Source organism: Haliotis rufescens, unplaced genomic scaffold (genome assembly GCF_023055435.1).
Source record: "Haliotis rufescens isolate VD_foot unplaced genomic scaffold, xgHalRufe1.0.p SCAF_1, whole genome shotgun sequence".
In the NCBI taxonomy this organism is placed as follows: Eukaryota; Metazoa; Mollusca; class Gastropoda; order Lepetellida; family Haliotidae; genus Haliotis; species Haliotis rufescens.
In genome coordinates, this window is record NW_025963779.1 from 59,045,653 (window position 1) to 59,072,306 (window position 26,654).

Consider the following 26,654-nt stretch of genomic DNA (forward strand, 5'->3'; position numbering starts at 1 on the left):
GTTATATCACAGCATGTCAGCTTAATGTGGGAGGAAAGCTCAAAGTGATGCAGGTCTCGGACGTTTACCACTTTGGTGAAACCCACGAGCACAGGGCGAACCATGATTCCAACCCACAATAATAGGTTTCTGACATGCCAAGGGACGCAACTCTGCACAGCGAATCGCGACGCCTTAGACGACCAGGCCACCGTGCCCCCCCCATAGTTTAAGAAGTTGTGTTAAGGAGTCATAAATTATGACTCCATCTGTTACAAGACCATCTTTACTTTACAACCAGCCAGCATGTCGAATTCCATTTCAAGTAATGCATAGCAGTTAACCTTGTTGCATGACAATAGACATTATTTAAAACAAATTACTGCAGTACGTTGAAATCATTTATTGTCACATAAGACATTTGGATGAGATTGTGAATCTCTGGAGTGTCCAGGAGCATGACACTACATTTCACAAGTAATCTATTCTGACTGTGTTCAAAGAGTTCCTGGCATCATAATCACATCTGTGACAAAAGAGTCCCCTCCAGGGTGAACACATGCTTGTCAACAGGCTGGCTCACTAACCTTTATCACTATCTAAGTCAGAACATTTTAACACTTTTACATTTTAATCGCTTGAAAAACAAAACCAGTGTATATTTTTACCATTTCCACCTGGCTTTGAAGTGTGTTGTTGATGATATGATACATTTACACGAGATGCAGGGACATGCACTATTAGAGGAAACAGCTTCATGTATCACATTACGCCAACCTCTGAATCCGATCAAAAAGCAAACACAGTTATCAGGCATGTAGCATTTTCAAAAATCAAACCTGTCACATGAGAAAGAATTTCTGTTAATGTTACTGTTTGATTCTGTGACTGTTTGAAGTTTAATTCTGGAAAACCATTTGGCTAAAAGTTATTCTCAAGGCTGTGTCCTTCAAGGACCAAGAGATATGTCTCGCTTTGATCTTGGTGGTTTTGTTATGGATGCTCCAAAGTTTTCTTTGATTTCTTATAAAATATCCTTTTCTATTACAGACACAGGAAATCGCTTCTATAATGGTAATGCCACATTAAATAATATTTAATCATTATTGAGACACCTTGTGTAAAAGCAATTGCTTATCCTGCCGACCTGGGGCTTATCCCCCTCATGGGGACAATGTGTGGAGCTGTGTCTTGGTCTTCCCAAGTTAGAGGTGAGGTGAAGTCGGGTTTAGTGTCACATTCAAGAGTATGGAAGCATAGCTGTGTGGCCAGACTTTTGCCAGTTTTATAGTGCTAGCCCACTGTGATACCATGCCACAGTTTAACATGAATACCCCACTCAGACACAATATACCGACTCCAAACCGACCAGTCCTTGGTTCATTACCCTAAATGCCGAGCTCCAGGCAGGGTAATAACAAGTGCCATCTTTTAGTGTCTTTTGGTATGACACAGTCAGGATCGAACCATGAACCTTCCACTCTCTGGGCAGATGCTCTATCCACTAGACCGCAGAGGTGATTCCAAGATTTGAGATATAGTAAAACCTGCAATTAAAATAACATGATATCAGAATATATTATTTTTAGTAAAATAGTAATTTAAGATACTATTTTTCCCAATCATTGCATCAAAATTCTTTTCTGTTATAGATTTGGGTATGTTTTAACGTAATCACCGGTAGATTGGGAGAACACGTGTGTACAGCTGATTGCTATTTCCAGCTTAGTTTATGAAACAATACACACTGTAATCTTTATCCCTGCATATAAAACAATGAGTAGCATAACAAGAAATACAACCGAAAAGGTAAATGTGTCTAGTGATGCTTAAATGCGAATTTCACATTTTCATTTACAAAGTTTGTTAAGCGTTGTTCATTCACCTGAAGCCATACGATGTAATATTGTTACCAACAGGAAAAGAGTTTGATGAAAGTGTAACCCATACATAAGCCGACCCCTTTCTTCAGAATCTTTTTTCTCTTCCTTAAAAATTGGCTTATCTACGTCATATGGGGTAACTGTAACAGTACTTTTGAAATAAACTGCATTTTAGCAGACACTAGTACCTGGATAAAGATTGTATATCATTGTATAAAATAATATCAATTAATTGCATGGTTATTGAAGGCAACTTCAGCTTCATGCTTGTGTGCGCGCTTGCACCCATCTTCCTGAGGTAAGGGAGTTAACTGACAGTGAATGTCCAATTACCACCCTTCCCGAACTAAGCTGGAATTTCTGGGCTTGGTAGTAGTGCCCCTAGCGGTTGTTATGAGTTATGTCCCTTATTTGTCCCTCCTATTGACCAATCAGATTCAAAATCTCATGGCACTTGTATTTGCTTCAAACATAATAGCGGTGCCTAGTCAAGACAATCTGATCGATCATCAAATCACATGATCAGCACCTTGCATCAAAATGTGTAAAGGTTTTCGAAAATATCTGTTGACGCTAAGTTGATGGTAGACATGTTTGCAAATCCTGCGATCGATCGAAAACTGCATGGCAGTATACGAACCATATGTTGATTTCATGACGTGATTTTGATTAGACTATGCATAGACTCGTCTAGCCAAAAAATAACTCCATAATTCCAGCCAAGTTTGACAATGGTAGAAACTGGACTTTTATAGTCAGTTAACTTGTTATTCAGCTGAAGTATTAATTTAAAGAGAGTACATGTCACAACTTTGATCAGGCTCGCTGAATTGTTAATGCATGTCATCATATCCCAATCGTGTAGATCGATGCTCATGATGTCAATCTCTGAATTGTCTGGTCCAGATTATTTACGGACCACCATCATAAAGCGGGAATATTGCTGAGTGCAGCGTTAAACAACAAACAAACAAACAAACAAAACTGCATATGAGATTCAAGTGGGTGGAAAGTTTAAAGTGAAGCAGACCTTTACCAATTTGATGGTAATTGTGCTGAAAAAACAAGGAGAATAATCTGGGTGAATCTTTGAATTCTTAACCCACGATTAGAGGATCATGGAACATGTTTATACGACCAGTTGAGCTTCGATGATCAGGAAGTCAAAGACCAATCCATATTTCCTCATGGCAATTCAAGGGCACAATAGCTAAGTCACCAGTACCCCATGCTAACCTTAAGATGCAATTAGATTGAGGCTCAGTATTCACAATATGCCTTGGTTGTATCTTTATCATGGTACGTGATGGGATGGACCATGACGCTCATGTTAAATGTTTGCATGCAGGATATTACCACAGTAATTGATGCAAGTCACGTATGATTCTATACAACAATAATATTAGTGACAAAACCATTTCCATAATCACAAAAATATGTTCTAAAAGCGGAGTCCATTGTACAATATATTTCTATATCATTTGGGGGGCCGGGAGGATAGCCTCATGGTTAAGGTGTTTGCTCGTCTTACCGATGACCAGGTTTTATTCCCCAAATGGGTACAATGTGTGAAGCCCATTCATGGTGTTGCTGGAAAATTGCTAAGAGCTGCATAAAAACGGTACTCACTCACTCACTCTATATCATGACATGTGTTTATGAATCACTAACAAAGAGTGATGATACAAGGTGTTTGCTAAAAGGTGAGCACATCCTGCCCCACCACTTGTGACTATGCACTATGTCCCTCATTCAGTCTTGCTTGACAACGGTATAAGGATCTATACCGAAACGTCGCTTTTTACAGTATTAAAGAAGTTGTTATCCATAAAATTGTGTCTATCTTAAAATCAATATGATTGAAGAGCCTAAGTTCCACATAAAATATTCATGATGACACCCACATTCTGTGATTTGAATGTTCTGTGATGGTAAGTTTTCACCTTTTTGAATGTACTTACATCTGTCATTCATGTTGTAATCTAGTTTATGAATTACACACATCATTACATTGTTAAACAATTTCACATGGAAATTCAAACTTCTATTCTTAAAATTATTTTGGAGTAAACATTACTGTTTTGGTATGATGTTTTTGAGTTTATTTTTATCAATATTGTTCTGGTGATGCAGAAGATGAGTATCACTAGTTTCATGTTTGTTCTTTGTATGTTGACACAAGAAAATATTTTTCCAAGGAATGCTATTTTTATCTTCCAAAACATTACTTCAACCTACAGAGGCAGATCCAGAGTTTTTTAAAAAGGGTTCCACATAATAACCTAGTCTTGCTCCAGGCCTTACTGAATGATAGGTCCATGGGTGTATAGTAATTCTATCCTTAAAATAGGCAAGTCTAGATAAGCTGACAGTACTAAGGACACCAGTCTCTTATAGGGAAACCTTGTTCTTATTATTTATATAATCTAGAAATTATGATTTAAACTAATAATTTTTGCCTTGAGACTTGTTCAAGTCTAACAAGAGTTTGCCACTAACGTGGCTATATATCCCCCGCCCCTGTTGCAGAATTTATGACATATTTAAATCTAAACAAACCCTAACCTTTTTTAACCGAGGTGGAACTTGTCATTGAAATTGTAAAAAGAAGAAGAGTTTGGAACCTAAGTCAATCTTGCTGCCATGGAAACGTAAAAAAAAATTTTTTTCTAAAATTCTAAATATCAAAAGCCACCAGTTCAGCATGTACCTGACAGACTTTCAAAGTTTGATGAAAAAATATTGAACGGTTTCTGGGTTATGCTCCGGAAACAAAACGTGACGGACCGACAGACGGACGGACGGATGGAGCCCGTTTCTATATCCCCTGCCAACTTTGTTGGGTGGGGGATAATAATAGCAAAGTTTGAAGTGGCTTGACCAAGGGTGCAGTTGGCATGTAAATTGTCTGAACAAACACAGTGGGGGACTGACAGCTGATGCTGGTACAAAGATGCTGGTTTATACACGTTTTTTTATCCCTGTTTCACTTGTTTCATTTCATTTCAATTTGAACTTGCATCAATCTCTTTTATATGTATCACAGGAGCTGTGCCCCTCATAGTTTATTATCCCAGCAGTGTTTTATTGAACAATAAACAACAACCACAAGTCATTTATTTCTTAAACATAGCACGCATAAATCTACAAGTACTTGTATGGTGAGGACACAATTGTTTCAAAATAATTTTAACTCACAAATATGATTGCTTGGCTGAAATTAAAATAAAAAGGCGTTAAAATTTATCATGTAGATACTGACAGTTACGATGCTCAAAGCTCAATCATATGTAAAATGCATAGGAGAGTATGTTTAGCATAATTTCTATAACTAAAATACTTTAGTTTCAAAAGAAATATATTTACTTGCTTACAAACTCTCACTTTATTATGCAAATTGTGTGAATGGCGGATGGTACCAGTTGATCAGAACATGCTTACCCTTTTTGTGAACACCTGCTGTCCTCACTAATTTTCAGCGTTTCATTCATATTGTATTCATCACTATTTTGCCTTTTACGCCCAATGGAATGTGTTTTGGCAGATAATCAAGACTGATTATTCTCTGGCATGGATGTTTTATGTTTACATCTGTTAACTAAATATTTTGGTGTGAAGATAAATTAATCAGGTATTATATTATGCAACCTGTTACAGTTCTAATCATGTACGCCTTCTTACATGTGGCAAATCATTTTAAACTCATTGCCACAACAACCTCCCTCTTTCACTGTGGAAACTTCTTGAAAATAGGCCGAATGTTTTGTAATACTTTCATAAAGGATATTACTGCATAATGACATGGTAATTTGTTATTAAAGATGCTTTTTGCTTTCCTACTGTGAAAACCTGTGTTGAAGAACACATATCTCATTATGAGGTCACAAAACTCATTTATTTAAATACCATTATGTCTGTAAAGCATTAATTACATCATATTGCTTAAATGTCCAGGTAGAACATTTGGATGAAAAGAGGAAAGTTATTTTAAAAATTGAATACTTTCTTAGAAGTACAATTTCTGAAGGTTCTGAAGATTCTTCTTGTGTGTAGAACCTTTACATTTGACATGGTGAAAAATGAGACTTCATGATGGATTAGTTATTTGGAGCTACTGGATGTGTGGTTTCTCCATGTTCTGTCAGATCTATAGTTTGTATAACCTTCAACATGAAATTGTCCAACTTTACAAACATGGCAAAAAGTTAATATTGGGTTTCTGTCAGTATAGTGTTCCACCTTCCATCTACTTTCATGTGATGTGTTGGAAGGTGAATAGTTTCTTACATGATTGATTGTGATACATTTTCTGCACATTTCAGTACACACTGGCTATAAATGTGGATATTTTGAGAATACATTCTTTACACACATCATATAGACAAAATTAATTTAATAAATTTTCAAACAATTTTCGATTTTCTCCCTTCAAAACCTACATTTTGTGGTGTTTTTACACATGTCATTTGTGTTTGGTAACATTCTGTTCCCGTGCAAAAAGCTGGAATTTAACTTATCTTTTAACTAATCACTTTAAGGAAATGGCAATTTAAAAATACTAAAAAAAAATAACTTGCCTCAAGTTTAAAAACAAATTGTTTGCTTGACATGTTCTATGTCCTGAAGAAAATGTGTTTTCATAAAAGATAAAAAAGTTGTGTGTCTAGAAGCAGTGGCTGAAAAGCTATTCATATTCATTCAAGTGTTCCTGATGCTCTTTACATGCCCTTCTCTCCTCTTCCAATGCCCTTCACCTTTAAGGAAGTGGCTCTGTGTTAATAAGTCAGTGGGGGCATGGGTGGCCCAGTCGCCTAAGGCGCCATGATTCGCTGTGCAGAGTTGCATCCCTTGGGCACGCCAGAAGCCTATGATTGTGGGTTTCTAGGTTTGTCAGCACCATACTCGTGCTCGTGGGTTTCACCGAAGTGGTAAACGTCTGAGACTTGCATCACTTCGGGCTTTCCTCCCACATTAAGCTGACACGCTGTGATATAACTGGAATCCTGTTAAAAGAGGCGTTGAACCCAACTCACTCCCTCACTAATAAGTGAGTGGACTACCTCTGTGGGCTGGTGGAGGGAACATCTGCCCGGAGAGTAAGGACTGGTAAGTTCGGAGTCCTTATAGTGTGTCTGAGTTGGGTATCCTGTTAAAACTGCAGCAGTGGACTAAGAATAGGCATTATCTGGACTTGTACAAGCACATGCAATAATAGTGCTATAATCTTGAATGAAATGTTAAACCCCATTTCACCTCACCTAATGAGTGTGTGAGTGAGTTGCCCAGTTTCACAGCATCTCAGGGTAACGTAGGATGAAACCAAAAATTGACAGGTAGGTCAATCAACTTTGGTGAAATAGGTGAATGTGGTACTAAACCCCAAAGAATGGACCTTGCCATTTGAGAGAAGGAGCTTTGCACAGCACAGCACCTTTTTCTTGGCCAGTCTCAGCATCTCAATGTCACTTCGTCTCAATATGAAAAGAAGAAAACGTAAAACTTCTAGAACGCCAATCAAACTGTTCATCTCTTTACCTCATAGCATTCTATTTAGAATTCCCACGCAATATCATATGGCACCATGATTCTCTAAAGTCTTTTTTCTTTAGTTTAACAATCCTATTGATTGTTTGTGGTGGAATGAAACATGCAACTCTTGTCACTTGGACTGCCCTAGCCATGACTAGCCAGGATTTGTGTCTTTATGTCAGAACGTGTCAAACTCGGTGCCCCTCATCTGCAGCCACCATTGTTAGAAATCATAGGATTCTGACAACCACTCAGGACTGGGTTTTTTCACATGCACTTTCAGACATATCCTGTAGAGAAAATATCCCCATTTAATAATTGCGTGTAAAGTTCACATTGCGATAAATTAATTTTAAACTTGACATAACCTCTAACAACATTGTGCTGCTTGTATGACTTACAGCACTGAAAAGGGATATATATTCTGATTTAGACAGTTGGGTAAATTGCAATGGAAAATATGATGAAACTTGCTCATTTAGGAATCCTACCTGCTCGAGGCTGATGCAGACTGCTGAAAACATGGGAGGGCAACAGAGTGACAGGAGTCCCATAGATTTGTAGTTTTTCAGAAATATATGGACCAGATTATTTTTTCTTGTTTTAAGGATGTGGACTCATCAATAAAACAAGAAAAACTAAAAAGTTTGAAAAGTAAACATTAAAAAGTGTCATTCCATTTGCTTCCTTGTCATAATCTTGTTCAAACTTTTAATTCAAAAATCTCTCTGGGAGGAAAAACCAATGACATACTGATAAAAAACTTCACCTTTTCTTATGAATCACATTCACTTTTTTTAGCATATTGATCTAAGAAAGTTGTAAACTAACAAAAACTGTATCTGTTCTATTAAAAAAAAATCTTTATGAAAAAAAAGGATCATGAAAAGAAAAGTGTTACAGGTTTGCTATCTCACAATTGCCAGATCTAGATGTACCTATCATGTATTGCAGCATGCTAAATAGGAATGTTAAAAGGGTTTTTAATGGTTGAAACACCTACTCATCAAGCCAAAGATCTGGGTTCACTTCTCAACACGGACACAATGCTTGATGCCATTTACAGTGTCCCGTGCTGTGCTGCTGCTGGAATATTGCTTCCGGTAAATATTGTTCATTGTTTACATAGCAGAGCATAGAATGATGCTTTTGGCAAGACTTTGTTAATTTGGATTACAGATTTTACCAACCAGAGGCAAAAAAAACAATCAGACAGAAATTAAAATGACAATAACCAATATTTGATGACATAGAAAATTAAAAAAATACAAAGCTACTAAAAAGAAAATGGTATTAATTATAACTTTCTAAGTAATTGATCAAATGCATTGTATAAAGTCTTTTTTTATGTCAAATAGTGTAACAGGTATTGAGCTGTACAAATGAATTCTATTTACCAAACAAAAGAAAATAGATTGCAAAATATCCAATCTCATTAAAATCAGACCTTAGTTCTCGCTACCGCTAAACAAAGATCTGAAGACATCCCATTAGGGGTCACGTCAGAACGACCTTTCATCCGACCAATCAGAGCATCGCTTACCAGATTATGAAAGTGACAGTCGGAATGTGATTTCTAATCATGTAACCTCGAAAACTTTAACATGGGGTATTCCGAACGATAGTTACGGGTTTAACGACTAAATCCTTACAATCTAGACCATCTATTAGCCATTCCAAAAGGTTTTTTTGTTCTGGTTTCAAATTTGTAATCGAGAATTTGTAAAAATATGTTTCGAAGCGAAATCGCCAATTCGAAATTAGTGCCGTAAAGCACGAGAAAGCTGCCTTCTGATTGGTCATTCCATTGGTCGGGCAAAGTTCGCGCAAGGTCGGTCTGACGTGACCCCTAATGGGATGTCCTCAGATCTTTGTTTAGCGGTAGCGAGATGATAAGTGTAATGATATGTTTTAAAAGCCACTGATCACATTTCCCCAGTGTAAGTGACTGTCAGAAAACACACCACAAGGGTTTGAGATTCATGTGAGGGGTAACATGCTTTTCACTTGGGAAATGTTGTAAGTGGTCTATTGGGACATGGGCACTAATTATGCCAAATATGGTAAGTGTCTTCATCCTATGAACATGATAAATATTTGTCTCTTTTGTACAGGCCCAGTTTTTTTTAATTGTCCAATCTCTCTATGCATTCGAAAACTTAAAAGATACAACAACAAATCTTATAAAACAAAAAAAGTAACTGTTTATAGTGTAAATTTTCTGAGTAATAATTGATCAAACTCATTGTATAGAACTTTCTAAGAAATATTTGATCAAGTGCCATGTGTAGAACTTTCTTAGAAATAATTGATCAAGTATATTGTCTATAATCTGTGGCCACTGCAAACACCAAGAAAACCAAGTCTAAGCCTCTCTCAGAAGAAAACATTTTTTATTTAATTTTTGTGCAATTTAAGTATAATTAGAGTAATTTTTTATTCAAATTAATTGTACATACAAATTTTTTTATTGAGCTACACAATTATATTTTTTTTGCCTTCACTAATTGGTTAGCAAAATATCAATATACCAATATACTATAAAATAAAAAAAGTGTGACCTTTATAATGATCTGTTTCAAAAGCCACTGATATCCTGACATGTCTGACAGCTGGCTTAGATGGTTTGAGAGAAGGCAACAAGCCTACACTCACCAACTGCCCTAAGCGGCCTTTAGGACATGGGCACTAAATACGCCAAATACGGTAAGTGTGTTCATCCAAGGAATCTTTATTCCCTTTTGTACCACCAGACACAAATAATTCCTGATGTACTTTGATCACCAGTAATATGATCTGTGGAAGGCTCATGCTTGTGGCACAAGACTTGGATAGTTATATACCGGTACTTAATCCATATCAGTGCTGAGAGTTATGTACTGTCTATCTTCAGATATAGACATGGCGATGCACGGATATGTATCTATCAGGTATATCTACTTCAAACATGGAGGCATTGAATTTAATTGTTTAACTTATGATTCTGAGATAGATGTGCAGGTCTATTTGAGAGTATTTTCAAATCAACTTTATAGAAATTCTTTTTCTCTTGTTAAGTTCTCTTGTTATACTGTTTTATGCTGATGGAAAATAACATTTAGAAACAATCAAAAGTGTGGTATGTCGAATGTGGAATTCAGCCATATTACATTTATATTGAGATGTCGTCGTTGTTCATGAATAAGCATATTCAGAACATATTTTATATTATGCTGTTATTTACGATCTCTGAAGTACAGTTCTTCTTTTGTATACACCGTGAAAATCAGAAAATTAGTTCTTGAGGAAAAAAGGACATCGGATTACACATAAATGGTTTAATAATGTCAGCTAATGACCAGAAACGGTCAATTAACTACATGAAGACGATTTTGAAGTATTTCTTATTGCTGGAAAAGAAAAGCATCAACATTCAACGCACATGATTTGTATATTTTGTTTCCGTAAATGCGTGGCTTGAAATTTCAATTAAACCAACATGTCGACATACATGCTACAAAATTAACGTTTCCCGTATACTTCCCCGCCTTCAGGGCAGGGAAGAATGAGGGTACAGTAATTTTATTGTTTAGAAAGTATAATTCTTGTGTACTATCGACAGTATATCTTTAAAGGAAAGAACTTTTTTTTCCTTGGTTATAAAATATGAAAACGAACTTTACTTTAAAAGCTGACATGAATTGTATTCATTATTTATTAGATTTGATTTAAATTTGACTTTAATCCTTCAGCGTGCTTGATTGTTCTCTGCATCTGATTCAGTTGTCATGGAAACAAACGTGTGATGTCATCTGTTGTTATTTGACATCACTGCTTTCCAGAGTGACATCATGTTACAGATGTTTGAGGACATGTAGAAAGAATGTGAAAAACATCAGAAAAAATACTCATACAGTAAAACCTTCTTTATCCAGACCTTACTAAATACAAACATATTTTATTTGAAATATGCCTCTGTTCAACCAGCAGTGAAAGGGTACCCGGTAGGATGAGATAGTAATGTGACTGTTAACTGTCTAGCACTTCACAGGCAGCTTGGGTTGTATACTCCCCAGGGAGCTGAGAATGAAAATCGAGTGCTCACTGATCCACTGACCTGGACATTATTAGTATTATTTTATTTTTATGTACAGATTAAAATAAAAAAATGTAGCAAAGAGGGTTTGGATGATCCTGGCACAGTCAGGCTGGTTAGGCTCATCATCAGCTCAGGGCCCTTGCCCCCTCTACACGCTGCCCAGACAGCGAATGTGACTTCTCCCAGGAAGCGCTGCCTAGTTAATCCTACCCAGAACTTTTCGGAGAATGTGAAGACTCCCCAACACTGCAGCCTTCTGCATTATCCAGATTGTCAGAAGGGCTGTATTCCTGGTAGCAAACCCGGGTACTCCCCCAAATGTCATTCAACAGATTGGGAGGTACCAAACCTAAGGCACCGAGAACAATGGGGAGTCTGACGACTTGGTACTTGGGATGCAAGCCTGACATTTCGAAAGCGAGGTTTTTCCTGAATCTTGTCAATCATATTAGTGTCAATTCTGCTTTATGAACACTATTGCTTCAATGATATGACAGAGAAGTAGAGATACTGGATGGTTCACTGTAACTGTTCTTACCCATATTTCAGTCTGCAAGATCTCGTGAAATTCTTCCTGTTGCTAATCATGCTATCCATACAAAATAGCTTGCATTAAGGAGCATATGCCTGAAGACCCATCTAGAGACATCACAACCCATTTGCACATTGCTTGACCCCTATCTCCCCTATTCTGCCTATGGTGGGGATAGGGATGTGGGGTGTGTTTGTGTGGTGGGGGTTGGAGGTGGAGGGTGGTGGAGACATACCAGGAATGCTTCTTGAGATGTCATCTGGATATATTCAAGGATGAGTTTGACAGTAGCCATTTTAGGCTTTGGCATCTCATTTGTCATGTCATTACTAAAAGGAGCAGACAGTCCATTATTATTTCCGACCAACCCACTTAAATGCTTTGCAAGTAAAGTAGATAATATTCAGGGCACTGTACACAGTGGGATCCTAAATTTACTATGACCATCCTGGACCTATGATGTTACCGTATTCGACGTAAAAAGCGCCCCCCTCTAATAAGCGCCCACAGCGATATTTTCCAATATATTGGCTAGTGAACAATCCCAATTAGCACCCTTCCGACTGATCAATGTACACAATTCGTGTACATTTATTCGTGTATAATACGCACTCCTGTGTTATATGCACCCTTAATTACGGGCAATTAAATTCTGGAAAAATATATCTGTCGTATATAATACGCACAGACTTTTCTTTTGTATCATTTCAGGCTGTCAGCAGAAACCATAAAATTTACGATCTTTCAACTCTTTCACCAAAATTATATTCTAATAAGAGCCCCCTTTTTCTAATTTTGAGAGCGCCCTGGGCGGTTTTTATGTCGAATACGGTATATGGGACTTCCAGTCATAGAGAATATCCTTATGAATTTTTAATTGCAGCCTAATCAATGTAATTTGTGTGTAAATATGAGGCAAAACTCTTTCCATATTCATAACAAATCTGTCCCAACAGCAGAGTCCAATGTACAGTTCAAACTATATCATGAGCATGTGTCCATGAATCACTATCAAATAGTGAAGATACCAGGTGTTTGTGAAAAGGTGAGCATATCCTGTAACACATGTGGCACCCATCACAAACACATGCAAGGTCAAGTCAATTGTTCACCTGAAGAAACATAGGAAGATATAGTGGAGTCAAACTAGAATTTTTGTCACTGATGCTTCAAATTTGACTTTTTGAAAGCTTTACCGAGGCCTTGAATGTTTCAACCTTGATCAAACAACTTTTGAGCAAGAGTTGTATGGAAGAGTCTTTGAAACTTTTGTAGGCAGAACATGCTCCATTGTACTTCAAAAGTTGTAAAATATGGACACAAAAGCCTGGAGTTGCTGGACTTTTGCTCGACAAAAAGGGAAAGTTGAAGTCATCCTGTTTGTCTGTCACTCTGAATCTTTATGCATAGTAAGCATAATTATCCAAATCTTATTTTGACTTACCAAAGCCAATTTGTGAGTAAAAAACATGAAACTGTCATTTTAATTTTATTTCAACCTGCCATAGCCAATTTGTAAGTAAAGATACAAACCTATCAAAAAACAAAGTACCAATCCGATTTAATTTGTGAATAAATAAAAACAAAACAATATCTTCTTTTTTATTTTTTTCAACTTTGTACAAGCTAATTTGTGAGTAAGAAAAATAAACATATTAATCTAAAACATGGCCAAACATGACAAGTTTATTCTGTCACATCATATACTGAACCGCAAAAGAAACATGAGATTGTAAAATATAAATTTTATATGGTAAAATGCGGAAAATATATGTCAAGACTGTAGGTGTGAATATTCTGTGACGTCCTGATGCGTTGGTGAGACAAACATTCCATCGAACGATACAACGAGGCCTGAAATTAGTCGCCACAACGCAGCCTTGTCCAAGGCCGTGGGTGACAGTTACCATTCTTTGCCGTGGACACCAACATGCACGTGTAACTCATGGAGGCTATGGGTATAAAAATCAACTTGAACTGCCTTTCTGGCACTCGGAATTTTGATGCGGCAGGTATGCCTCGATTATCCACATAACAGAGATAACAAGCGATTGGTCGATTACAAGCTGGACAACGGTCCCAGGTTGTGGCCAACACTTTCAATGTTCACGTCAGCACCATCCACCGTCTGCAGCAGCGCTACAACATCAAAAACAGTACTGCAGACCGCGCCCAACGTGGACGCCCCCGAGTGACCACGCCCAGGCAGGATCGGTTCATCCACAGCCAACACCTATGGGATCGCTTCAGACCAGCCAGTGTGACAACTCGAAACACCATTGGCACTAGAGGGCGACCGATCAGTCACGATACGGTACGACGTCAGCTGACTACCAACAACCTGTATTGCCGTCGGCCCGCTCGAGTGCCCATCCTCATGACCCGCCACCGCCAGGCACGGCTGCATTGGGCTACACAACACCGACATTGGCGGCATCAACAATGGAGGACAATTGTCTTCTCTGACGAGAGCCAGTATTGTGGATCCACGTCTGATGGGAGAGTGAGGGTGTGGCGAAGGAGGGGTGTGGGCTATACAGACCATTGTGTCGTGGAAAGAGACCCGTGGGGTGGTCAGAGCATCATGGTTTGGGGTGCTATAGGCCTGAACCAGAGAATTGGCCCTCATGTGTTTCACAATATTGGCGCTGGCAGGGGGAATGGCATCACAGCGCTACGCTACATTGACCAGATCCTGAGACCTTACATCATTCCCTACTTCGCACGTCACCAGAACCATGTGTTCCAGCAGGACAACGTGCGTCCCCATACGGCCAGGTTCACCAGGAACTTCCTGCACCAGCACAACATCAAAACCATGCCATGGCCGGCTATGAGCCCGGATTTAAACCCGATCGAGCACCTGTGGGATGAAATACAGAGACGGCTGAACCAGGTGGTACCAACACCAAGAACTTGTGCTGATCTGGAGGCAGCTTTCGTCAGGGTGTGGGCACAGGTGCCTATGGCCTTCGTGAACCGCCTGCTACACTCCCATGTACCGTAGGTGTATGGCTGTGTTGAACACCCAGGGAGGGCATACGAGGTACTGACATTTCCCACCCCACCATTTCCATGTGTGTGATCCGCCCAAAGCAAGAACTTGCAAGAACGTTCCATGGACTGTGGTCAATGTGCATGCAAAACATGAACTGTCTCAGACTTATCATAATTGACCTCTCTGCCGCTTTGTGAATAAACCATATTTCACAGTCACACAGTTCTCGCAGTTTTTTTGCGGTTCAGTATATATTTCAACAAGAAAAAAATGAAAGGCTTCCTTTGAAGGAAACAAACGGAAGACTGATTTACACAAATGTCAGTAAGCAAAGTGATGAACCAGCAGAAAACAAACTTTCATGCAACCCGAATCTAATTACTCGAAAAGTTACCACCTATATGTCTAGCAGGATTAATTGTGTGAACAACTTGTCCTGATCTTTTAAACTAGAATTACACAAGTAATTGTACACTTGTCCTTGGTGGGTTTTTTAATTGTTTCCCTAATTTGTCTTTCTGTTCATGTCCTGCTTGGAGTCTATCTGAAAGCATTCTGCCATAACATGCGAGCAACTTTACAAGATGTAATGGAATAGAATGTTAGCCCCAAAAGATTTCTATTTGTGAACCTTTCATAACAATTGTTTCTCATCATTTAGGATTTTTGAATTTCTTGTTTTCCATTTTTTCTTTGTCAGTATCCCAACTGACAAAAGTTTAAAATTTGTTTTTCTGGGATCATTTGAGGTTCATCTTCTTAAAATATTCTTGAAATAAGAAAATTTACAAAATGCAATAACCGGTAGTTCTATTTTGAATGAAAACATAGTGTTTATTTTTTAGTTTTGAACTTTGCTAATTTATGATTTCATTAAACTAGAGAAAATGGGTTGATTTGAATTAGAAAACTTATAAGTTGGCTTGTATTCCATGTGGGTTTTGGTGATCTGATTGTAGATAATGGTTACAGGAATCAAATAATATTGATTTGATTGGAAAAACGATAGTAAATATTTTTGGGGGGGGTATTTATCCAACTTGACAATGAGTTTCAACAGTAACAAGCATTTAGTCGACAAGTCATCTATATCCCCCGCCATTTTAACACGTTATGGTCTCTTAGGCCATGTCAAAATAGCTGCAATGGAAATTCTAAAATAAACATTTATAAAATTCCTAAATAGCAAAAGGCACCAGTTCAGTATGTGCCTAGTAGACATGCAAAGTTTTGTAATAAAGTATTTAACAGTTTTTGAGTTATGCTCCGGAAACGAACACCACCCTTATAGAACCAAAGTCCAACTTGTTGCCATGGAAACGTAAAAAATAAAAATTTATAAAATTCCTAAATAGCAAAAGACACCAGTTCAGTATGTGTCTAGTAATCATGCAAAGTTTTGTAGAGAAATATTTAACAGTTTCTGAGTTATGCTCCGGAACCCATTTCTATATCCCCCGCCAACTTCTTTGGGGCAGGGGATAAAAAACTGTAACGCATAGCATAGTGAATTTGTCAAAGATTTTACAATAGGTTGGCTCGTATTAAGACGCATCACAATATGAATGTGAGTGGCGCTTCAACATTCTTTAACGATGGGGGCGGTCGGGTAGCCTAGTGGTTAAAGCGTTCGCTTGTCACGCCGAAGACACGGTTGCAATGTGTGAAGCCTATTTCTGGTGTCCCCCGCTGTGATATTGCTGGAATATTGCTAAAAGCGGCGTAAAACCATACTCACTCACACTCTTTAACGATGACGTCACTCTTATGTAACCAGTATGATGTTATCAACAGAAAGATGCTATACATTGGAAATACAGCTTCTAATAATCCGATTGTAGTTCATTGGATACACAATCTCATTAAATTCAGATCTAAGTTAATTCTCGCTGCCGCTAAACAAAGCTTTGTTTAGCGATAGCGAGAACTAAGATCTGATTTTAATGAGATTGTTGGATACAGGGATAAAATATTATTGGTTCGATTAAAAAACCAATAATGAACATTTTTAATGAAGAACCACCCACACTGATAAATGAGTGAGTGAATGAGTGAGTGAGTTGGGTCTAACGCCGCTTTTAACAGTATTCCAGTTATATCGCAGTGTGTCAGATTAATGTGGGAGGAAAGCCCGAAGTGATGTAGGTCTCAGACGTTTAACACTTCGGTGAAACCCACAGGCACGGGTATGGTGCACATAAACCTAGAAACATAATTGGGGCAAACCAGGATTCGAACCCACAATCATAGGTTTCTGGCATGCCCAAGGGACACAACTCTGCACAGCGAATCGCGGCACCTTAGACGACTGAGCCACCCGTGCCCCCTGATAAATGAGGCTCTACAGGCATAGCAGACTGAGAACAGTGCCTGTGTGCTTCAAGACACCACTTGACCAATATCGGAAAATAATGATTACATCTTTGTATGCTGGTATGATGTGATCATAAACCAGACCACAAACGTCACTGGCACTATTTATTTGATTCTGTACAGAAAGCCATTGCACCAATGAACCTGGTTCTGTGGGCTGATTCCAGGATGATTTAGGACCCCCTTAAATTGTCCTATAAACAAGACCGGTACATTATTGTTCCTAACAGCTCTTCACACTGTCAATAACTGGTCTCATGACAATCATCCATCGCCAGTTACAGGGGATATAGAGGTATTATTACCTTGTTGGTTTTATTACAAAGAAATCTGCTATTTTTGTGTTCACTGTGGAACTAAACAGTAGTTATCGGCGCATGTGTACGAACCTCCTGTACGGATGCGAAACTAAAAATATTCATTCCTGCTTTATTTGTATTATTTTCAAAGTTTTTATTAATTTTTTTCAAAATGTCCATGTTTGCACTTGATAACTTAGGTTTTACCAACAGCAGTTATCAGCACATGTGTACGAAACCATGGTTTCAGTTTCGTTTACAGTACGATTAGTGACTAAAAATATTCATTCCTGCTATATTTTTAAAGTTTTTATTAATTTGTTTCAAAGTGTACATGTTTGTGCTTGATAACATATTTATAGGTTTTACCAACAGTAGTTGTCAGCACATGTGTTCAAAACCATGGTTTCAGTTTCGTATCCAGTACAGATACGAAACTAAAAATATTCATCCCTGCTATATTTTTAAAGTTTTTATTAATTTGTTTCAAAGTGTACATGTTTGTGCTTGATAACATATTTATAGGTTTTACCAACAGTAGTTGTCAGCACATGTGTTCAAAACCATGGTTTCAGTTTCGTATCCAGTACAGATACGAAACTAAAAATATTCATCCCTGCTATATTTTAAAAGTTTTTATTAATTTGTTTTAAAGTGTACACGTTTGTGCTTGATAACATATATATAGGTTTTACCAACAGTAGTTGTCAGCACATGTGTTCAAAACCATGGTTTCAGTTTCGTATCCAGTATGGATACAAAACTTAAATATCCACTCTAGATTTGTCTGTTGTGTTAATGTTAATGTTTACGACCTATATGGGATAGCCATGTCAGCATCTATGTCCATCAGCTATGAGCCATTACCATGTTGTGTGACCCATTGCCTGTATATATATTATATGGCATTATTTGTATTGTGTTTACAGTTTTTATTAAACTTTTTCAAAGTGTACGCATGTTTGTGGTTAAAAATGTAGGTTTGGCCAACTCTTGTGTTAAGTGCCGTAACACTTTTTGGTCAGTTTTTCTCTGATAAAGCAGTGAAACAAATGAAGCCAGTTTTATTTTGGGTTTACAGATACCATTACTGAAACACTTGGTCACGAGGTAAAAAACTCTGAAACTTTATGGCTGTGATTTAATTAGGTTGGTAGGTTGAAAAAAAAAGGTCTGGCATCACTTGTTTTGTTTCAATGATAATGTGAATTTGATGTACACAGCTTTTTAATTTCTATTTTTCTCTGTTTTCCATTATTTAAAAGTGTACTGAAGATATAGAGGTTATCACGCGAGTGTTTTGGGGGATGGTAAATATCCTGCATTAGGAATAAACATTGTATTTAGCGAGCCTTGGCGAGCTAAATACATAGTGTTTATTCCTAATACAGGATATTTACCATCCCCAAACACACAAGCGTGATAACCTCTTTATCATATAATGTCATTCTTTAATTCTGTGCTTTAAAATCGCTTTCCCTCTCTCACAAACATTACCGAAACATTGTGAGTTTTCCTGGAATGCACGCATTAATATCTATTACGTCACAGGGTAAGTGATGTGTCAGTAGGACTGTGACAGTAGCCAATATAGTTCCAACTGAAATCTGTTTCTTATACATTGGCGAAGCAACATATATAGCAAAACAACAGTTATTTTTAATTGCCTTTCGTGGCAATCCATCGGTCTGTCCGCTAGAGTAACTGCCCTTTGTCAAAGGGAAGCTACTCTAACCCTAGTCTATGAGTCACGGCCACGGTCAGACGTTGTTGACAGTCGGTCTGTCCTTTCATAATGTTAAGAAGTGTAGTCAGATGTACACACAGCGACAAATCGAAACAAGGTAACAGTTCAAACATATTTCGGCCGAATCCAACCATTTTGATTTGTGGAGAAGGTTTCAAGCCACAGAGGTCTACAAGCACAGATATGGCTACTAATCCCGCTTGGCTAGGCCTCGTACCCTCGCAAAATTGTTTCGAAATTTATATCTCGAAAGTTGCCAAAACTTATAAAATGCCTTAGCTACGTCACGGTTAGACACTGATTTTCAGTATATTAGACTGTTCGTTTGATAATGATAGCAATTATCCCTGTAGTTTATCCAGATTCCCGATGGTTAAATCTGACTCGATCGCCGAATGACGAGGGCGACGCCATGTTTGTTTATAAACAGTGAAAGTAGTCCTACTTGACCTTTGGTATTTGCATCTCTATCCGCATATGACCCCAACGGATATCGTTTTTATCCGTTGGCTTTATCCTGCCGAGAAACCTACCCATTATATGATAAAGTGTTTTATGTCAGATATTTTTATTATCGAACCATTTGTTACTTTTGGTGGAATAGTGGAATAAAAAGAATTGCAATAGCGATTGTCATTTATCTGATTTATTTTTTAAAAAGTTTGGCAGGTAAAAAAACAAAACACATGTTTATCTCCTAATTTATATACATTTTCTGAATAAGTACCACATTTTTTCAAACAGTTTGCATTTTGTATCAAACAACTTTACAGATATTGTATATTTATATTATTCATTCTCAGATGCCTATCGAGAATGTAATGTTGCAGAAACTATTGATATTTTCACTTTTCATCAATTATTACATCATGGAGTATTGTGATGCATCAATATTAAACTGTCACACAGGCCTTGAAACAAATATATCAAATACATCACATCCAAGTTTAATATTTGGCAAATCTAGATAACTGCATTTGAAATTGAAAGGCTGGTCACCTTTTTATTATATCTCATTAAAATAATTCAACAACTGTTTTCATTTCAGAGATCAGATGTTAGTCTACATTGATATCACAAAACACCCTTACAACTGACTCTCAAAGACCCTGTCAGATAAGACCCTACTGGATCTGCCACATTCCTCCTGATGACAGGGTATCTGCTCATGTTGCCCAAGAGAACCACATTCAACACCTTTGGTTAAATATCGTCTAAGGTGCCGCGATTCGATGTGCAGAGTTGGGTCCCTTGGGCACGCTAGAAACCTATGATTGTGGGTTCCAATCCCGGTTCTCCCCGATTATGTTTCTAGGTTTGTCAGCACCATACCCATGCCCGTGGGTTTCACCAAAGTGGTAAACGTCTGAGACCTGCATCACTTCGGGCTTTCCTCCCACATTAAGCTGACACGCCGTGATATAACTGGAATACTGTTAAAAGCGGCGATAAGCCCAACTCACTCACTAAATATGGTAACTTTACCAGAATAAATTTGAAATATTTTTTCATGTTTACTCAATAAGAGCTAGGTGACAGACTGATTCTTGTTCTTCCAGACAAGCCAATATCATCAATACTTTTTGCACACCCAGTGCCTTTTTGCTCAAGGTCCTTACTAATCCTGCCAATATCATGTTTTCCGGTTTTCTGGTTCATCCATGATTTTGGTCAACTCTGTCGCACCTTCAAGCAGAATTCCTCCTTTTTGGTATTCCCTGTGCCTCTCTCTTTGTCCTTGTCACCAGGGGGTGCTCTGTTTTTACTCACCTCGAGGCATGTCAATTTCCAATTTGAAATCACCCCTGGGAGTAGTTGCATATGGGTATAAGGAATATGTAGCACAATACTGCCCCTCAATTAGGATTTCTATTTTTCACCACCAATGACAAAAATCTTGATCAAACCGAAATGTCTCCCTGGGGATGGGTGTGTGTTCTGGGGACAAGATGGTGTTTCCGTTAACCACTGCATTGTCCCAGGACACACTCCACCACCGATCAATCAGTAGCCACAATTTGGCGGAACTGTCATGCTCTTCTGTAGACTGATATCAATTTCGGTCTGTCTGATGCAATTTGCAATGAATATGTGACGCACTTTATTGATAGCGCCAGATGGTATGAACAAAACATGATAGTGGTTACCTTTTTTATTAAAAGGTCATGACAAATGACTTTATGAGACTGAACTGAATCGATTGTGTGTGTGTTTTTGTAAAATTCAGGCTTAAGCAAAGATAAAAGACAAATAAAATAGTTGTGTCAGGATTACATGATTTTGTTCCAACAGATTAGATATGTTTGGTCAAGATAGAAATAAATTTTCATTTGTGAATCTGTGCCCTGTTCCACGAAGCGATATTAGTGCTGAGATGATCTCAACTCCCATACCGGTACTTTAACATAGGTTGCGATAGTATAGATGTCAGTCCTAAGATAGAATTTTTGTAGAATGCAATCTCATTAAAATTTGATCTTAGTTCTTGCTACCGCTAAACAATGATCTGAGGACATCCCGTTACAAGTCACGTCAGACCGACATTTACCATACTTTGACAGACCAATGACTGACAAGAACTCAACATTAGCCAATCAGAAGGCAGCTTTCTCATGTTTTACGGCACCAGTTTCAAACTGGTGTCTACCCTTTGAAACATATTTTGACATATTCTCGATCAAAAATTTGAAAACTGAACAAAAAAACATTCTGGGGTGGCAAATAGATGGTCTAGATTGTATGGATTAAGTCATGAAGCCCGTAACTGTTGTTCGGAATACCCCATGTTAAATCTTTCGAGGTTGCATGATTTGAAAACATATTCAGATTGTCACTTTCCTGATCTGGTAAGCAATACTCTGATTGGTTGGATGAAAGGTTGTTCTGACGTGATCCATAATGGGATGTCCTCAGGTCTTTGTTTGTGATATGGCATGGGACTATGATTATTTTTTTCCTTCATTTTGATTGACATTATTTTGATCTTGTGTTTAAAGGAAAAAGTGAATGTTAACTGTGAAAATATCCAATATTTACTTTATAGATATTGTAGTACAAGAATTATCCTTTTATTGAGATGAGTTTGTTTTCTTTATCAAATATTCCAGTGTCATTTATTATTTTATCAATCAAAATTCCTATCTTTTTTTTTTCGACTATTAGGTTTTCTGATCCATCCAATACAGGCAGGCAAATAAAAATACTGGTTACTCAGTTGAGTTTGGGGTTGTTGAATTTAGGTTCCTCTCAGTTGATCAAAATACCAAACTTATTTTGTGGTAGCCTACTTCGTACTTTCCAGTACAGGTCTAGAAGAGGTGTAAAATCTGATAACTCACTCTCACATGACAGGACTACCCAAGTTCCACCTCATTCAATTATCTCTCGGGGCAGTCAGTAGCCTAGTGGTTAAAGCGTTCGCACATCATGCAAATTACCCAGGTTCGATTCCCGACATGGGTACAATGTGTGAAGCCCATTTCTGGTGTCCCCCACCGTGATATTGCTGATATTTTGCTAAAAGCAGCGTAAAACCATACTCAGTCACTCACAGTGAATCAATTTGCTCATTTGACTCAAGATTTTGCTGATATAGCTCTGTGACATCACGTAATGTCCACAACAAAACATTTCACTATTACGCAATTTCTTCTATACTGAACAGCAAAAAAAAAAACATCACCATGAATAGATATATGAGAAACCTTATTTGTCCAAACACTGTAAACACTCTTTGAGACATATCAAAAAGATGAAACTTGGCAAAACTGATCATCAAAGTTGAAATTAAAGTGTCAAATGTTCTGAAAGTGAAACACAACACTAGTCTCTGAGAAAATAGCATCACAAGTCAGTATCTCGTGTGTCAGCCATGTGCTGTGATGACTGCCGTGCAACATCGTTACATGGAATGGATGAGGTGGTTGATAAAGGCCATAGGCACTTGAGCCCACACTCTGAGGAATGCCTGATGCAGTTCAGCTGCAGTTGTCAGCCTTGGTCGGACGTCATTCAGCCGTCTTTGAATCTCTCTCTGCCATCTGCTGTTGAGATACAGTAACGGCTCTCGTCTGAGAAGAGGACTCTTCTCCACTGCTGGTGGCACCAATGCTGGTGCTGTGTTGCCCACTGAAGATGGTCCCGGCAATGACGTGGTGTCAGAATGGGGCCTTGGTGTGGCCTGTGACAGTGGAGGTGTCTGCTCGTCAATCATCGATGCACGGTGTCCACACTAATGTGTCGCTGGTGTGTCCCTATGGTCTGTCGAGCAATTTTTGCAGCAGTAACAAAGCGATCTTGAAGATACTGTCGCACAATCTGACGATCCTGACGTTGGGTGGTGACCCTTGGCCTTCCACTACATGGACCGTCATCTGTAGTGTTGGTGGTCTGGTACCGTGTTGACGGTATGGTCCTTACGTTGACTTGAAATGCATTGGCTACTTGCTGGGCGGTTTGTCCAGCTTGCAATCATCCAAGGGCTTTCTTGTCAATCTTGGCATGTGGTAGCAATTCAATAACGAGTAAATGTTATCCAATCTTGGTGGATTGTTATAGGGCAAGAAATGGGAGAACGCATGTGCATTTCAATTTGCACGGAATTCACATGCATCGGGTTACCATGGCCATTGCCGTGATGCGTTTGGGTGATCAGTTTTATTGTCATCTGCTTTGTTTTTTATTATCAAATTTCATTTTTCCAGAAACATTTTTTAGACACTTTGACAAAAATTACCCAGATATTTAAATGACAACTTTTCATGCAATGTTACTTGGGGTGATGTTTCTTTTGCAGTTCAGTGTATGTGCAGTACAGAACTTATCAATTAACCCACATATATTAGCAAGAAAATTATCATTACTTACAGCTTGTATCCAGTCAAGAGAAAACAATACACAAAATTGCCCATGGCCTTGCCTTCTGGTTTTTGAAAGGAGATAATGAATTTCATTCCAAAAAGCATCATGACACTTAGTAAGAATGTTATTAGCTTTTCCAGTCTTATGGCACCAACTCTGGATTTAAAAAAATGCAAGCTTACTGCAGTAGACCTTTAAAAGAAACAGTTGCACTGCAGTAGGTCTCTTAGGAACAGTCGTTAGGTCTAAGGAAAAAGAACTTGAAGACAAGGAAGTAAATTTGCTTTTAATTAAGGAGTTATGGAAATTTGAAGAGGAAAACAGAAGCCCAAGAGTAGGGTCTAATGTCACCACCATTAAGTGACATTTATACATAACTTTGATAGTATGTTCATGTGTGAGTACGGAAGTTTGTTTACATGGATACACTCGGAGAAGAATATTCTGAATACTTAAACCCTAAACAAGTTGAAAATAAACCCCAAAAGAATTTTTTTGTGTTAAATAGAGAGTGAGTGAATGAGTGAGTAAGTGAGTGAGTGAGTTTTACTCTGCTTTTAGCAATATTCCAGCAATACCAGAAATGGGCTTCACACCTTGTACCCAGGTCAGGAATTGAACCCGGGTCTTCGGCGTAACGAGCGAATGCTTTAACCACTAGGCTACCCGACCGCCCCTTGAGTTGAATAGGACTATAATGATGAAAACCAAAGAACATCCGAAGATATATGCAGTTTGACAGTTATCAGACTAATAGTTGTTGAGAATTGGGTCAAATCATTATTTAAAAATGAATTATTTTTTATTATCTGCCTGTTGTCATGTAGGCATGACAAGCCAATACTTTAACCACTAGGCTACCCCACCGGCCCTTGTTTTGCTGTGACAAGTCATTAAATATGCAGGGGTCTGTGATCTATTGAATGTGCAATGATCAAGAACTTGCAGAAAAAGTGCTTGACACTAAAAGGCATCCATGAAGATTTGAGTACAGTACTGTAGGTAACAATGCCTTTCCTACACCACCATAATGAGTGAGTGAGTGAGTGAGTATGGTTTTACACTGCTTTTAGCAATATTACAGCAATATCATGGCAGGGGACACCAGAAATGAGTGAGTGAGTGAGTATTGATTTATGCTGCTTTTAGAAATATTCCAGCAATATCGCCGCAGGGGACACCAGAAATGGGCTTCACACATTGTACCCACCACCATAATGAGTGAGTGAGTGAGTATGGTTTTACGCTGCTTTTAGCAATATTCCAGCAATATCGCCGCGGGGGACACCAGAAATGGGCTTCACTCATTGTACCCACCCCTGTAATGAGTGAGTGAGTGAGTGAGTGAGTGAGTGAGTATGGTTTTACACCACTTTTAGCAATATTCCAGCAATATCGCCGCACGGGACACCAGAAATGGGCTTCACACATTGTACCCACCACTGTAATGAGATGGACAGCAAACTTGAAGCATGGCAAGGAGAGCTTGAAGAGGACAGCTGTCTAGGAAGGCCTGTGATGACAGCAACACTAGAAGTGATCCAGAGAATCCATGACATAGTGATGACTGGCAGGCGATTGACTGACTGTGGATGAAACCTGAGTTCAAATAAAAATCAAAACAATGGAAGTATTTGACATCACCACTAACTAAGAAAGCACAGACTTGAAAGGCTATGACCTACTTGTTCTGGGGTGCCGAAGATGCCATCATGGTCATCATGGTGGACTATCTTTCAAAAGGGCAGACAATAAACAAAGCATATCATGCTGCACTTTTTAGGCAACTATTGATGAAATTAAGCCTAAGAGACGTGGAAAGCTGAGAAAAAGTGTGCTCTTCCATCAGGACAATACGCCAAGCACAAATCAGTCATTGCCATGGCTACAATCCATGAATGTGACTCTGAACTCAGCATCAACCTATTCTCTTGATCTGGCTCTGTCAGACTTTCATTGGTTCCCCAACATGAAGAACGCTCTATCCAGAACTCAATGATGTCATAGCTGTGGAGAACATTTTGGTACAGTCAAGAGAAAGAATTCTACTAAACTGGGACAAACTCCCGCCAAAGGTGTGTCACTGAGACAGGGGATAAGGTTATGAGATAAATCATTTTAAAGTCTTTGGGTCAGGTCTTTCTGTACGAGGCTGAGAACTTATAAATCAACTCTCTTAGAGCCATTGGACTTTCTGCGCTGACCTTGACACCTGTGACAGACTGGTAACCAAAACCAGAAATACTAACCTGGTTCTCAGGCTGTCTAGAGCCACGATACTTGATGTTATAAAGCTTTGATACAGGAAGCATTTGTTTTTCACAACAAGAAGTAGTAATAACTTTGTTATAAACTACAATCATATAGGACTTTCAG

The 26,654-nt window shown here is 38.3% G+C and overlaps 1 long non-coding RNA gene across 1 annotated transcript in view; it reads right to left on the reverse strand.

Annotated features, from left to right (window-relative positions):
- Positions 1–1,370: 1,370 nt before the first annotated feature.
- The window catches only part of LOC124131499, a 121,566-nt gene continuing 96,282 nt past the window's right edge, over positions 1,371–26,654 (reverse strand). Inside the window, exons 2-3 of the long non-coding RNA XR_006860660.1 lie at positions 25,719–25,877; positions 1,371–1,526 (exon numbers count right to left, since the gene is read on the reverse strand). This is a non-coding gene — a long non-coding RNA (uncharacterized LOC124131499). The remainder of the gene's footprint in view (positions 1,527–25,718; positions 25,878–26,654) is intronic.